We start from the raw sequence: 14,236 nt of genomic DNA, 5'->3' as shown, positions 1-14,236 counted from the left end.
TTTTACAAAAAATGAAATTTAAAATAGCGTTAAAAAAAAAAAAAGATTTCAATCTTCTCACAAAGATTTCAGTGAACTATCTTTCATCCCTCTAGTTTTCTCATCTGTAAAATGAGAATAATAACAGTACCTATCTTATGGGGCTGATATATTAATTCATTAAATGAATAATGATTATGATAAATTCATTATTATCATTATCAACGAATAAATTCATTATCATTATCTTCAAACTTCATTTTTAAGAAATACTTCATTAGCTCATACTAAGTAAATGAGATATTACTATACTGTGATCCATATAACGCAGACAATTAACTGCAGAGATTGGGTGAGAGAGATGAAGACTATTTTTCGTGTGTGTGAGGAAGATCGGCTCTGAGCTAACATCTGCCAATCCTCCTCTTCTTTTTTTTTTTGCTGAGGAAGACTGGTCCTGAGCTAACATCCTAGCCCATCTTCCTCTACTTTATATGGGACGCCGCCACAGCATGGCTTGACAAGTGGTGGGTCGGTGCACGCCCGGGATCCAAACCAGCGAACCCCGGGCTGCCACAGTGGAGCGCGCACACTTAACCGCTTGCACCACCGGGCTGGCCCCGAGAGATGAAGACTAAAAAAGAGAATATAAAAAAGTGAGAGATGGATGTACACAAAGAGAACAGTAGAAGAGAGGTGTTAAGTCACCACTTTGCCCACACTTCTATCATTTGTCTCACTGTATTATAATCAGTTGTGTAAATATCTATCTTCTCCATAGGCTGTGAACACTTTGAGGGCAGGCACTTATTTTTATATTATCAGCCCAACATAGTGCCTGCAACATACTGCATACTAAATAAATGTATGGATCAGTAAGCTTTAAGATCAAGGATGGGAATACCTGATTTTACCATATCCTAATTGGGCTGAGGGCAGAGGCAGAGGCAGTCTAGACCAATTACCACTTTTATTTTTTTTTTTCGCTGGGAAAGATTCGCCCTGAGCTAACATTTGTTGGCAATCTTCCCCTCTTTTTTTTTAATTCCTAAAGCCTCAGTACACAGTTGTATACTCTAGTTGTAGGTCCTTCTAGTTCTCCTATGTGAGCCGCCTCAGCATGGCTACTGACAGACGAGTGGTGTGGTTCTGCGCCAGGAACAGAACCCCGACCACTGAAGCAGAGCCTGCCACACTTTAAGCACCAGGCCATCAGGGCTGGCTTGACCTAGTACCACTTTTTGTTTAACTGATTATCCATATTCTATTCCCCTATTCTCTCTGAACTAGGAAATAAATTTGAAAAACATTAAAAAAATTGTTAATTTGCTCTAAAATTAGAAATCTTTCAAATGATAAAACAAATTTTAGTAAATTATTTTAAATATTAAAAATATTGCTCTGATTAGCCTCTTATGCCCAAAAGTTAATTCTAATGGTCAAATGGTCAGAGTCAGAGCAATAAACAGATACTAAATAAGAGACATACCTACTTTTTAGCTGTTAATCTGCTAGATGCAGCGCAGATACAAAAAAGATACAGAACAGTAACTTTCCTCTGACCTCTGGTACCAAAATAAGCATGTTTGGGGATGACCAAGCCTAAACCCCCTTGTCTGGGACCACCCTTACCCCAGGCTCTGTGAAGTATGCAGCCTAAGTAATCATAACAACGCCCACGCCCTCACTGATGTTTGCTCAGGGGGTACCCCTAGCCTAAGCAGGATATATCAAATCCAATTATTCTCCAGGAATCTGGAAAGCTGGGAGACAAAACCTAAGTTGAGAGATCATGTATCATCCAGTCTCGAGGCAGCATCACAGCAAGCCAGAGTCCCATTTGCGCTGAAGCTAAGGGGAAAGCAGAAGCCAAGAGAAACCCAGTCCATAAAGGAGAGAATGGAGCAGGGCTGGAGTTCGGGTGAGGGAGAGAGGCACTTACCTCACGTGCAAGATTTAAGGGAATGCCAAAAAACTCAGTAATCAAGATAGATAATACTGTAATGCATGGTATTTTTAAAAATCCAAATTAATGTCCTGGAATGGAGCAGAGGCATAGAAAGAAGCCGATGAGAGTCCACGCAAGCTGTAGGCAGAGGAGGGAGAACAGGGGCTTTTCAAGTGCCTGCTCTGGGTCTAGCTGTAGTTCATTTCAGAGAGGGCAGTTGCCTTACCAAAACAACCCCCTGCAACTCCCAGCCCTGCCACCATACCTTCTCGTTGGCTAGCTTAAGTGGGCTGTGTTCCCTGAGACCTAAGAACCTTGACTAACACACTCTATTTGGGAAAATGAGACATGCACATAAAGCTATTTCTTTTAAAAAAAATCAAGGCAATATATAATTAAGTGACAAAAGAATGGTACTGGCAATTAGTGCTGCAGAAGTTCAGAGATCACTGTGGGTGGTCAGAGAAGGACAGATTTAGCTAGATCGCGGGGAGGAGAAGTATATACCAAGCAAAGAGATCAAAGTACATGCTAAAGGTGGTGGGGGAGAGTCGGGAAGGGAGCTAGGGAAAGGAGAGGAAGAGAGTAAAGAGGAAGGAGTGATCTTCACACACCTGGGATTACAGCCAAGAAGTAAATACAGCTCCATGCCTCTAGCCCTCCATCATACCGCTCAGGACACCTGAAATACCCTTTTCCCCCTTTTCTCACGTTCAAATCCTCTCACATCTTTCAGGGACCAGTTCAAACAACAATTCTTTGAACAGGCTTCCCTGGTATCCTACTCAAAAGGAGATACAGGTCAGAACTAAGATTTGGGCAGTGGGAAAAAGTAGAAAGGAAAGAGGCTACTGCAGGAGGGAAAGCTAAGGGGCTGAAGGCAGTGACAAGCAATATTCTCTGGTGGAGAGCAAACCCTACCGGAGTTCACTTGGGATGTCGCCTGATGTCACTGGAGAGTAGATGTTGTTGGAGAGTAGGACTTGAGATCCTTTGACAAGAGCGAGCAATAATGGGGGCTCAAAAAAAAGTGGCAAAGGAGGGGCAGGTGTAGAGGGTGTGCTGATGACTAACGGAAGGTTAGAGAAGGTTCAAGCTGCACTGAAGGCCTTGCAGAGGAGAAAATGTGCCAATCTGCCACACACTTCTGTGTATGGTTCCGGAATTTTCTTCAAGAAACTGTAGATCTTAGGGACAAAGAGTGGAAAAACAAAGAGGGGCGAGGCTTGACTTTCAAATAATCACATACTTACTGATATTTTGCAATCAAATTAAGCTTACTTCCCCACGCTCTATGCCACCCCCACCCACCCACTCCCATCCTCCAGCCAGGCAGGTCCAGCACCCCAGGGCCACACTGAAGAGGAAACAAAACAAAACAAAACAGTTATTGAAGAATACTAACTTGGGTTAATAATCGCCCACCATGAACAAAAATAAATCTTGGGATATATCAAATCTTGCCATGCTTGCCCCAGGGTAAGGGCTGCCTGAATAGATGCCAGACTTATAATGTATACATCTGAGGGGGCTCCTCTCTTTTCACTCGTATGCATATCAAGGAAATATCCTTAATGACTCCTCATTAAAATGATAACACCACATCCAGGGAACCAAAATATTTTTGTTGGTTATGATTTTTCATATGGAAATCCCCTACCTTATAATTATGATTAATAACATCCTGCTCAGGGGCCAGCCCGGTGGCACAGTGGTTAAGTTCGCGCCCTCCACTTTGGCAGTTTGGTTCCTGGGCACGGACCTACGTACTGCTCATCAAGCCATGCTGAGGTGGCGTCCCATAGACAGCAACTAGAAGGATGTACAACTAAGACATACAACTATCTACTGGGGCTTTGGGGAGAAAAAAGGAAAAAAGGAGGAAGATTGGCAACAGATGTTAGCTCAGGGCCGGCCTTCCTCAAAAAAAAAAAAAAATCCTGCTCAAAGCGACTGCTATGCAATAGGCTAAGGAAGTACAACAATCTTACCTACAAGTCTATATGCATATTAAATAATATATAAATATCAGCCAATTGCTACTGGTTAAAAAAATTTAACCAAAAGCTCTAGGAAGTGTTTTAAACACCAGGAGAACACACTTTAAATAAATTCAACTTGCCATCACACTCTCACTCACTCTTGTCCACTCAGTCCTCGTCTTCTCCCAGCTCACCACATTTTCACCCATTTTCTCACACCCGCTTCAGGATGTGTACGTACTTGTAGGGATATCAGTGCTTAGATATGCCCAGATAGGAAGCTGTCTGTTTGTAAAGGGTTATCTCTGTGGGGCAGTCACCTCAGTAGGTGAGTTTGTCTTGGTGTGTTTGTGCTCCTTCCTTAGTGAGTGGGCGTAGGTGTTAGAGCATATGTCCCTGAGGGAGTGTATATCTTTACAGGTCAGAAGGTGTGTACAGCTGTGGAGGAACCTTGCCTGTATTTCAGTGACTCTCAAAACAAACTATTAAGAGTAAAAGGTGAAAGGAGCCAGTCACAAAAGACTACATACTGTATGATTCCATTTATATGAAATGTCCAGAATAGGCAAATTCATAAAGAAAGAAAGCAGATTACTGGTTGCCTAGGGTGGGGGGGGGGTTGGGGGAGGGGGGTAGCCACTGCTAATAGATAAGGGGTTTCTTTCTGGTGTGATGAAAATGTTCTAAAATGCATTGTGGTGACGGTTGCACAACTCTGTGAATATACTAAAATCCATTGACTTGTACACTTTAAATGGGTGAATCATATGGTATGTGAATTATATTTCAATAAAGTGGTTATGCATTAAAGAGAGAGAATAAGGAAACCAAAGTTGTCCTGCATGTCCACAGAAGGGCAACTCTGTCTTTGAAAATCTTAACTTTGTTCTGATTCCATTTTAATTAAGCTTTAGATTCAAGATTTCCCACTGCTAATCCCCTAGTGGTCTCTCCTCTGTCTCCAGCCTTATTTGTCTTTCCTAACAAGGGTGACCCACATATGGGAGACAGCGTTCACCGGGTACCACTCACTGTCTGAACAGAAAAGAACACGTACACTATGATTACAACCGTATAAAGATATGTATGTGGATGAACAAACCCTGGAAGAAAATGAGGAAAAATTAAAATAGTTACATCAGACTATGTAATACGGATGAGGTGACGTTCTTTTAAAGATAATATTATCATTTTATTGTGTTATCAGCCAATAAAATCTGCAAGAAAAAATAACCAACTCGTCTCCTTAGAAATTGTTCCATGACTAATTCAGGAATTGTGTGTCACAAAGGATTGGACTGGAGTAGTGTAGCAGAAGATGGAAACTAAAACTCAAAGGTTATAGATATTTACATCTATTTTGACCAAGGCAATAAACAAGACAATATGAAGGTGTCTATAGCTTGCTCTAACAGAGTCCTAGGTGATCTCTCCAGGCTGGAATCTTCTTCCTTCTCCCCAAAATCTGCCCGGCTTACGGGCAGGGTGCAATTGCTACTGAAACGAGGTTGCCTTCATTAACTCAATCCACAGAAAAGCCATTTAAAATTCAAATTCATGATTAGCATTCCTCCATCAGGAAATGCGGTAACCAGGCCAGGACCAAGCTTAGCTGCAGTCTGAAACAGGTGCACACAAGTTTTTTTGTTTTTTGTTAGAGACCCAGGCTGGGTGCTTAAGAAACTGACAATACAAGCACAACTAAAATACAAAGTAGCTCAGTTGATTTTCAACTAAGATGCCAATCATTCTAACCCAGAAAGGAAAGTTGTTTTAACCTATGTTGCTGAAACAACTAGATAGCTGCATGGACGGAAAATGAACCTAAACCCCTACCTCCCATAGCACAAAAATTAATCTGAAATGGATCACAGACCTAAATGGAAAACTTAGAACAAGAAAGCTTTTAGAAGAAAACAGAATATCTTTGCAACCCTGAGGACTGGGATAAAAAACACCATAAAATAAAAAATTAATACATGGACTTCATAAAAATTAAAAATTTCTGCTCATCACAACATCATTAAGAAAATAAACAGAAAAGCCACAGACTGGGTAAAAAATATTGCCAACACATATATCTGACAAAAGACTTGTATCAGAATTTATAAAGAACTCCTATAAATAGCAGTAAAATGATGAACCACTCAAAGGAAAAACAGGCAAAAGTCTTGAATAGATACTCATAAAAGAAGATACAGTATAGCCAATTAGCACAAGATAAAGCATTCAACACCTTTAGTCATCAGGAAAATGCAAATTAAAACCATAATGAGGTACCATTTTACATCCTCTAGTGCTGCTAAGATAAAAAAGGCTGACAGAACTGAAATTTGGCAACATTAAAAACATGAAGCAACTGGAACTCATATATAAACCACTTTGGAGAACTGTTTTGCTGTTTTTTAATAAAGTTAAACATACATCTACCCTATGACTCAGTAATTCCACTCCTAGATATTTATCAAGAGAAAGGAAAACATATATCCACAAGAGACTTGTAAAAGAATGTTCATAACAACCATATTCCTAATAGCCCAAACCTGAAAATAACCCAAATATCCATTAAGAGGAAAACAGATAAACAAATTGAAGCATATTCATACAATGGAATACTTTGTACAAATAAAAAAAGAACAAACCACTGCTATAAACAACACAGAGGAATCTCAAAAACACTGTTACACAAAAGAAGCCAGACACTAAAAAGCACATACTACTGTACGATTCCATTTATGTCAAGTGCAAGACGAGGCAAAACAAATCTACGATGTCCGAACTATGGAGTCAGAAAGTGGCTGCCTTTGGAGGAGGGTGGGTGAGGGAAATAAATGGCTGGACAGGGATATGAGGGAACTTACTATGATGATAAAAATGTTGTCTATCCTGTTGGTAGAAGTTATAGTATATAAAATTGCCAGAACTCTTTGAACTGGACACTTAAGATATGTGCATTTCACTGAATGTTAATTATACCTCAATAAAAAAATACAAAGTAGCACTCTGCTTCAAGACATAGGTTAATGATTTTGTTTCAAATGAAATTCTAGAATACCACACATACATTTTCAATTATTCGCCACTTTGGATTATTCAGATCTGTAGTCCTTCATTACTGTAAATAACCTAATGGATTATAGACACAGGTAGACAGATATAAGCATATGTGTTCATGTTTAATTTTTCATAAATACCATTGAGTTTGATTCTTCACGATTTTAATATGTACCTAACAGACTGTTAGAGGTCCAGTAGAATTTTCCGTTTTCTATACCATTTTCCCCTCAATATGATTTTATAGTTGTGATTTTAGAGAATCTGAGATAAAACAAGAATAAGTAAGGCACGTAAATCAAATGTCAGCAAGGCAGGTCATGACAGGAGGAGGATAGTGCTTTAGCCACTATTACAGCCTAGAGAATAAAGTCCTCCTCAACTATTTTAATCAAGAGTGAGCCGATAGATATTTAAATTTAAGAGAAATTGAAAAGCATGAAGAATAGTTTTCCAGCTAATTTGATCTCTAAAAGATGATAACACAGCCAAAATAACAAAAGCAGTGTACATCAAACTGACGCCTGAAAACCTGAGCCCTTTTCTCCTACTGTTTTGCTAGGTCCTCCTCTGTCTTCCTTCCTCTTCACCTTGTCTCCTCCCTCTGTTGGTCTCTATCTAGGTACATTTTATCCCCACCACCTCTTACCCTCCCTATGATACTGCTCAGATCTGACTGATTTTCATATACCCAGCTCACCCCAGGTTCCAAATAAATAAATTTACAAAATTGTACGGTATTCTATGTAGATATGTCATATACACTCAAACAGAATAGAGAGTATAGCCTGGGGGGACAGAAATGACCAGTGAGTGGGAAAAACATGACTTCATTCGTTTCCCATCTCCACAACTGTAAAAGACCTCTCCCTCTGAACTCCTGCTGCACGTTTGTATTCCCTCAGATGGTTCTTGCAGTGCTGTGAACTATAAAGAAGTACACACGCCTTATCTCAGAGAGGGTAAGCTCCCAGACAGAAACCATGTCTTGTATGTCCGTGTTCACCACGAGCCTAAGACAGTGCCTCGTGCAGGATGGGATAAAACACATGCTGAATTACTGACTAAATGTGAATGAAAACAACTGAGGTGGAAGAGGACAAGAAATAAAAAAGCTGAGAGGAAACAGCAAAGAGAAAGGAGAAAGGAAAGAAAGAGGAGAAAAAAGAAAAGAACAGAAAAACTTGTTGTGAAAGCAATTATTTTTGTTAGAGTGAACAGAATTATCTTTAAAAACTGAGAGCTGGAAAAAGCCATCACTATGCATCTAATATCACAGCTATCAGCACCAGTCTTTAAACTGTCATTATAAACACCTTAAAACATCTCCGAACCCTTGATATTCAAAGTGTGGTCTCCCATAGCAATTACAGCATTCCCTATGTGACTTGCAGATTCTGGGGCCCCACTTCAAACCTACAAGATCCTGGGTGATCTCTGCGTGTTGAAGTTTGAGAAGCATCACCGTACAGCATTCAAGTACTTTCTGTTGTGCTAAAACTATGTTTTATTTAAATGGACCAGGAGCTGAGGCTTTAAAAATCTCATTAGGGTGAAACCAATCATTGTAACGGGGGATTTGGCCTGTACCTATTTAACTTTAGGTGAAGTTATTAATTACAGAGTAATTTGGCCTAGAAGGTATACCACAAAACTTTGGAATTAATCATAAAAATATGATTAAAGGAAATTGAGCATTAGGTCAGTAACATCCTCAGAAAATCATTTTTGTTCCTTTATGCCTAGCACAGGGCTAGGAACGACAAATATGGCCAACATTTCCTAAATGAATAAAATAAATGAATTTTAAAAATCATAGATATTTATGGCTGGAATAATCTCAGGGTCATCTGGTCCAATAACCTCTTTTTAAACATGAGCAAACTAGAAATCCTGAGAGGTTCAAAAGTAAGCAAGCTAAAAGTGTTAGAATATATTGGATCTCACATTTTAATTCCCTTTTTGTTCCTTTTGTAGGAATACATTATAAAGAGTATTCTAAGTATTACAGTAGAACGATTGTGGGCTCTTAAAGAAATGAGAGGGTAAAAAGGTGCCAAGCACGAGGAAGAAGAGACTGGCAAAGGTAAATGAGGCTGGACAAAACAATTTTTCTAAGCCTAAGATTTTTTTTTGACAGGCCAATTAATTAATCAACTTAATCTGCCGAAAAATTAATCTGTAGGATTCTCAGAAAAAGAAACACCAGCTGCATGAAAATGTTACAAACTAAGGGAGACCGCACATAACCAACTTAAATCTCCACAGGCTTGTTTCCTGTTCAAGTATGACCTCCTGGGATAAGTTTTACTGCACTGTTCATTACCAGACGACTTTTGGTTTTAAGAGAGGCCAAGGGCAAGTTGGAAATGCGATTCTTAACTAAACATAAAAAATAAATAAATAAATCTGCGGCTGTTTCCCATTTGCTTGTAATCAGAATGCAGGCTTGCAGAGGAAACACACAAGCTCTGTTAGCAAAAATAAAACGACCCAGTCACGTCCTCAAAACAAACCAGCACACAAAACTTCACAGCCGGATCCAGCTGTGCTGCACGGGAGCCAGGAATTTATTCTAAGACAGGGCAGAAAGATAAAAACGGCGAATGCAAGACAAGCCAGATTTCAATTAAAAAAAAAAAAAAAGAGTGTGCCCCTAAGGTTTTTTGTTTTTGTTTTTCTCCTTTCCAATTTTCAACAAGCAGAAGTCTTTGAAGAAGTCGTGGTGAAAAAACCCTTTAGACGATCGTGTCCCGGCTGCGCCTCGGTGCGGTGGAAAGCGCGGGTAGGCAGGGCGAGCTCGCACGGCCGCGGCGGGCGCGGGCTCCGGCGGGAGGGGAAGGGGCCGGTCCCGAACCCGAGGAGGCCGGGCCCCGTAGTGATTCATCAGCGACTCGGGGTTCGCGCGCCTCCACGGCGGGCGACGCCCAGCGCGCCCCACGGACCCCCATCCGGGCCCGCTCGCCCCGAGGCAGCCCCCAGCGTCCCCTCGCTCCCCGGGAGGGACCAGGAGGGAAGGAGACCGGAGCCGGGCGGCTGGAAGACAGCAACCTTTCCCTCCTCAGCCACCATGGCCGGTGCGACTCCCTGCCCGCGCCCGCAGACGGACTTCCTGGAAAGCACCGGGCTGGGCTTACCTGACTGGCGCCTGCTGGGGTCCCCGACCTGCTTCACAGACCCGCGTGGATTGCCTGCCGCTCGGTTCCCAGCACCCGCTCGTCTGCCCGCGCCTGCCTCCCAGGGAGTTGCCGGATCCACCCGCCAGCAGTTCCCCCAACTCGACGGCGCTGTCTGTGCGGCTGGTTCCCCCTCCGCCACCGACGCGCGTGCGCACTCCCAGGTCGCAGAGCATCCTGGGAGTTGTAGTTCGAGTGAGGAGGGCGAAGCTCAGCGAAGACCCTGGTCTTTACAATCTGCAGGACTTTGGAAGCAGCTGCGGATACCAAGACTTACTCCAGCCTGAGATCACGCTCTCTACTCGCGGAAATATTTATCCTCACCCTGTGGGAGCTATAAACAGTAGCTAGAAGCTCTTTGGTATAGATTTCCTCTTTACTTTGACTTTCACTAAAAAGGCATACGAGGCAGGGCTTGTATTGTACCCTTGGTTGCTAATGCGAGAACATGACATCAAGCCCTTTAAACTTATCAAGAAAAGCCATCGAAAAGTAAGCAAATATAGGCTAAGGCCAAGAGGGGCATAAATCAGGTGGATGTCACCTCAAAGGCATGGTGACCCTAGTGATTTCCTTAGGCATGCAACCAGGGATGATGTCGCAGCGATAGCCCTTATATTCCCCGGCAGTTTCGGCTCCATCCCATCCTTCCATTCCAGCTTCAAGCTCAACACCAAGCGGCGGAGCTGGGCTAATGTGGGCAGGCGCTGCTCAAAGAAGGGGACTGGGACAGATGGGTAGTCTGCAGGGGAGGATGAAGAGAATGGGAATACCTCAGAGGACAGTTCGATGGCTGACTTTTGTGCAGGGCCCTGAGGAGAGGGAGCAGCGATTGCCTTCCACTCATTCATTTAGTCAGTCACTGGGAATTTTCCTGGCCTTCTCTTCAGGGGTAAACCATGCCCAGGGATAATGCTCAGCTTTGATACACCTTCTTTCAAAAATGCAGCCAGGAAGAGGACTGAAGTTCCTGCTTGAGGTACATTCCAGCTACACCCAGTGTGGGAGCCGACTAATGGTTAAACCTCTCCTGGCATCTATTTCTTCCCCTCAGAGCAGGGAGCACTCTAGGTAAACCCTCGGGAATTTCAAGCAACTGGCACCCACTAATCCCAACAATGAAGATCACTGATGATTTGGAGTTTTTAAGAAAAAAAAAACCCTCCTAAATTGCAAATACTCTTAGAAGACCATCAACATTAAATCTTGTGGTCATTGCATCTTATTTTCTATAGCATCTTAGCGTGAATCAATTTCTCAAATATTCTTTGAGATAACAGCTTTCTGAGAGCAATTACCTACAGAATTCAGGTTCAACTAATATTTATTGAGTACTTAATCCACACCAAGCATTGTGCCAACACTTCATTTATAATGTCTCATCCAATCCTCAAAGTAACCCTACAGAGAATATATTACTATCCTCCATTTCTACAGATGAGAAAACTAAGACTCAGAAAAGTTAAGTAATTTACACGAGGTCACGCAGCCAGTATTGGAGATCCAGAAATAAAGCTAGGTACCCTCACTCAAATTCTAGTGTGCTTTCCACTGTTGATCAGACTAATGTTTCTCCTAAATATCATCAAATTCTTTAAAGTGAGATAATCTGTGACCATGTCCGTGGTACATGAAAAAAATTCTCTAACACAATCCAGGAGGATGGTACTCTAACTGGAGGAGATGCATATCTGGATTCATTTGATAGTTCTATATTTTATTATCAATTAATATATAGGTATTCTGGCCTACCAGCAAGTCTCTTGTGAATTCCTGCTATACCTCTGGGGCATCACTCTTGGGGAAACTGACAGAACGGAGTTCCTGAGCAAGCAGAACAGAGGACCATGGCCATCCAGAAATGGTTTGTTTTAAGAAGGACTTTCCTCTGCAATATGGCTTCTTTTGCTTTGCTTTTTAGGCAGAAAGGCTTTTAAATGAATGAATGACTGATTTAATCTATGACATGTTTCCTCCATGACCTTCCAATATGGAGTGTTAGGCATACATGCAATATATTTTCTCTTTTAGCTATTCATTTTAAGTTTTTCCTAACAAATGTCTGCATATTATTTTAGTTTCTTTTTTCTCAAATAGAGTGACTTGGTGCTGGATTTTTTCCCTTTCTTCCAACAAATGTTATCATTATGTAATCACGAGGCTTACAAACATGAATCTCCTAAACCCATGTACATTCAATACCATATACGGGACCAGAGGTGTTAAGAATGATATCCTAGTATTGGATAAAACTGTAAAAAAAATAGAACCTTCCTCGCTGCTTTCCCTCTCTTGCTACAATCTGTTCTCTACACCAGCAGCCAGAATGATCCTTTTAAAACAAATTAGATTATGTCACTCTCCTGCCCCAAACCACTCACGGCTTCCCATCACATTTCAAATAAAATCCCAAGTTACTACCTCTCCAAGTCCTTACGTGATTTTATTTCCTACCACACTCTCACTCTGCTCCAGTCACACGGGCCTCCAGCAGGTTTCTCAGGCCTGCCAGGTGTATTCCCCTCTCGAGGTCTTGGCACTACATTGGGCTCTTCCTCCCCAATACTCATGGCTCATGCCCTCGTTTTAATGAAGGTTCTGCTCAAGTGTCACCTCTGAAAGGCCTTCTCTGATCATCTTACCCTGTCTTTCTCCCCTTTCTGTACTTTGTCTTCATAGCACTTGTCGCTACCTAACATCGTCTTGCTTATTAGTGAAAGCTCAAGGAGGACTTTGCGTTGTTTACCCCTCTATCTCTAGCATCTGCAACAATGCCTGACACACAGTAGGAATTCAATAAATATTTGTAAATAAACAAATATTGAATCCTTCCCTCCCCCTCCTCCTCTCATTTTGGGACACAGAACCAGAGGGTTCGCCTGTGAATGCCAGCCAGTGACCTGATGCAGATAGAAACACCAGCTGCAAGAGGGTTGGCACCACAGGACAACGAGACCCACAGAAACGCATCCTGAAATGGGGATAGAGCTCTCTTTTAAAAAGACTATACTTTATGAGTTGCCATTATCAGCTTATAGTTAGAAGAACACAATTCTTGAAGAGGATAAAAAAAGGAAAAACCTGAAAATTGCATTTACGTAAATAAGTGAAAAGGTAAATCCACTAAATGCCTGTAGAAGATTGAAATATTGTTCCCAAATATTTGCTCTCCTCTAGAGGAAAAGACACCCTACCCACTGCCCTGTGACTTGCAGTGCCTTCCCAGAGACATTTTCAGGCTTGGCTATGGCCTGGTAATGGGTTTTTCCTTCTTTCTTCACACAATTGTTGTCCTACTGTAATCACAAAGCTTCCAAACATGAATCTTGCTTTGGCCAATGAAATGTGAGTGGAAATGACAATTCCACAGCTCTAAGTGGGAGCTTTAAGAGTCACTGCTGTTTCCCAGCATAGTGCTTACTCTTTCCCTCCACCGAAAGAATGGCATGTCCCAAATAGAGGCTGGTCCTTCTGCCTGGGTCCCAGAATGGGTCACATGGGTCAGCACCTCAGCCAAACACAGGTGCTGACATGTAATGTGAGCAAGAAGTAAACTGAGATTTAGGTTTTTTTGTTACTGTAGACTGACCTAGCAAGAGCTGACTACTGCAGTGCCTGTTCAGTGAAAGGCATCCTCTGAAACAGAAGTGGTGTGGCACCCCTCCTTCATGCATTTAATCCCACTTCAAGATTAAAGTAATGGGAGACAGTTTAAGTTCAACCTACTACAGAGAAGAAATCTGAGACTGTTAGGTAAAATATCTGAATAAGCGACAGAGTACAGTTCTTGTTAGTTTTCAGCGTTTGGTTAGAGTGAAAGTGATTGATAAAATAACACTGTAACTATATTTAATACATTACAAGCCCTAATTAGTGTTATCTTTAAACTTCCAGCTAGAGTAACAAATAAAGCATGTCACACTGAATCATCATCTGCAAATCAATGCCAGCAGCAGTTTTCTTGTTACTAAAAGTTTCCTTTAGGAAATAATTTCCTTCATATACTTAACCTGGTTTTTTTTAACCAAGTATTTTATAGAAGAGCTGAGAAAACTTAAACTGAAGACATACACTTGAAACTAAAAGGTAAGGATTTC

At 41.6% G+C, this 14,236-nt stretch overlaps 1 protein-coding gene across 1 annotated transcript in view; it reads right to left on the bottom strand.

Annotated features, from left to right (window-relative positions):
- The window catches only part of TMOD3 (tropomodulin 3), a 72,098-nt gene extending 61,844 nt beyond the window's left edge, over positions 1–10,254 (bottom strand). The window contains exon 1 of the mRNA XM_058541584.1: positions 10,101–10,254. The gene's annotated coding sequence lies outside the window, so the exon portion shown is untranslated. The remainder of the gene's footprint in view (positions 1–10,100) is intronic.
- Between the last annotated feature and the right edge of the window lie 3,982 nt (positions 10,255–14,236).

The sequence above is a fragment of the Diceros bicornis genome, chromosome 5, assembly GCF_020826845.1.
Source record: "Diceros bicornis minor isolate mBicDic1 chromosome 5, mDicBic1.mat.cur, whole genome shotgun sequence".
Classification (NCBI taxonomy): Eukaryota; Metazoa; Chordata; class Mammalia; order Perissodactyla; family Rhinocerotidae; genus Diceros; species Diceros bicornis.
The sequence above is the reverse complement of the archived record's forward strand: the minus strand, read 5'-3'. Positions and strand labels throughout refer to the sequence as shown.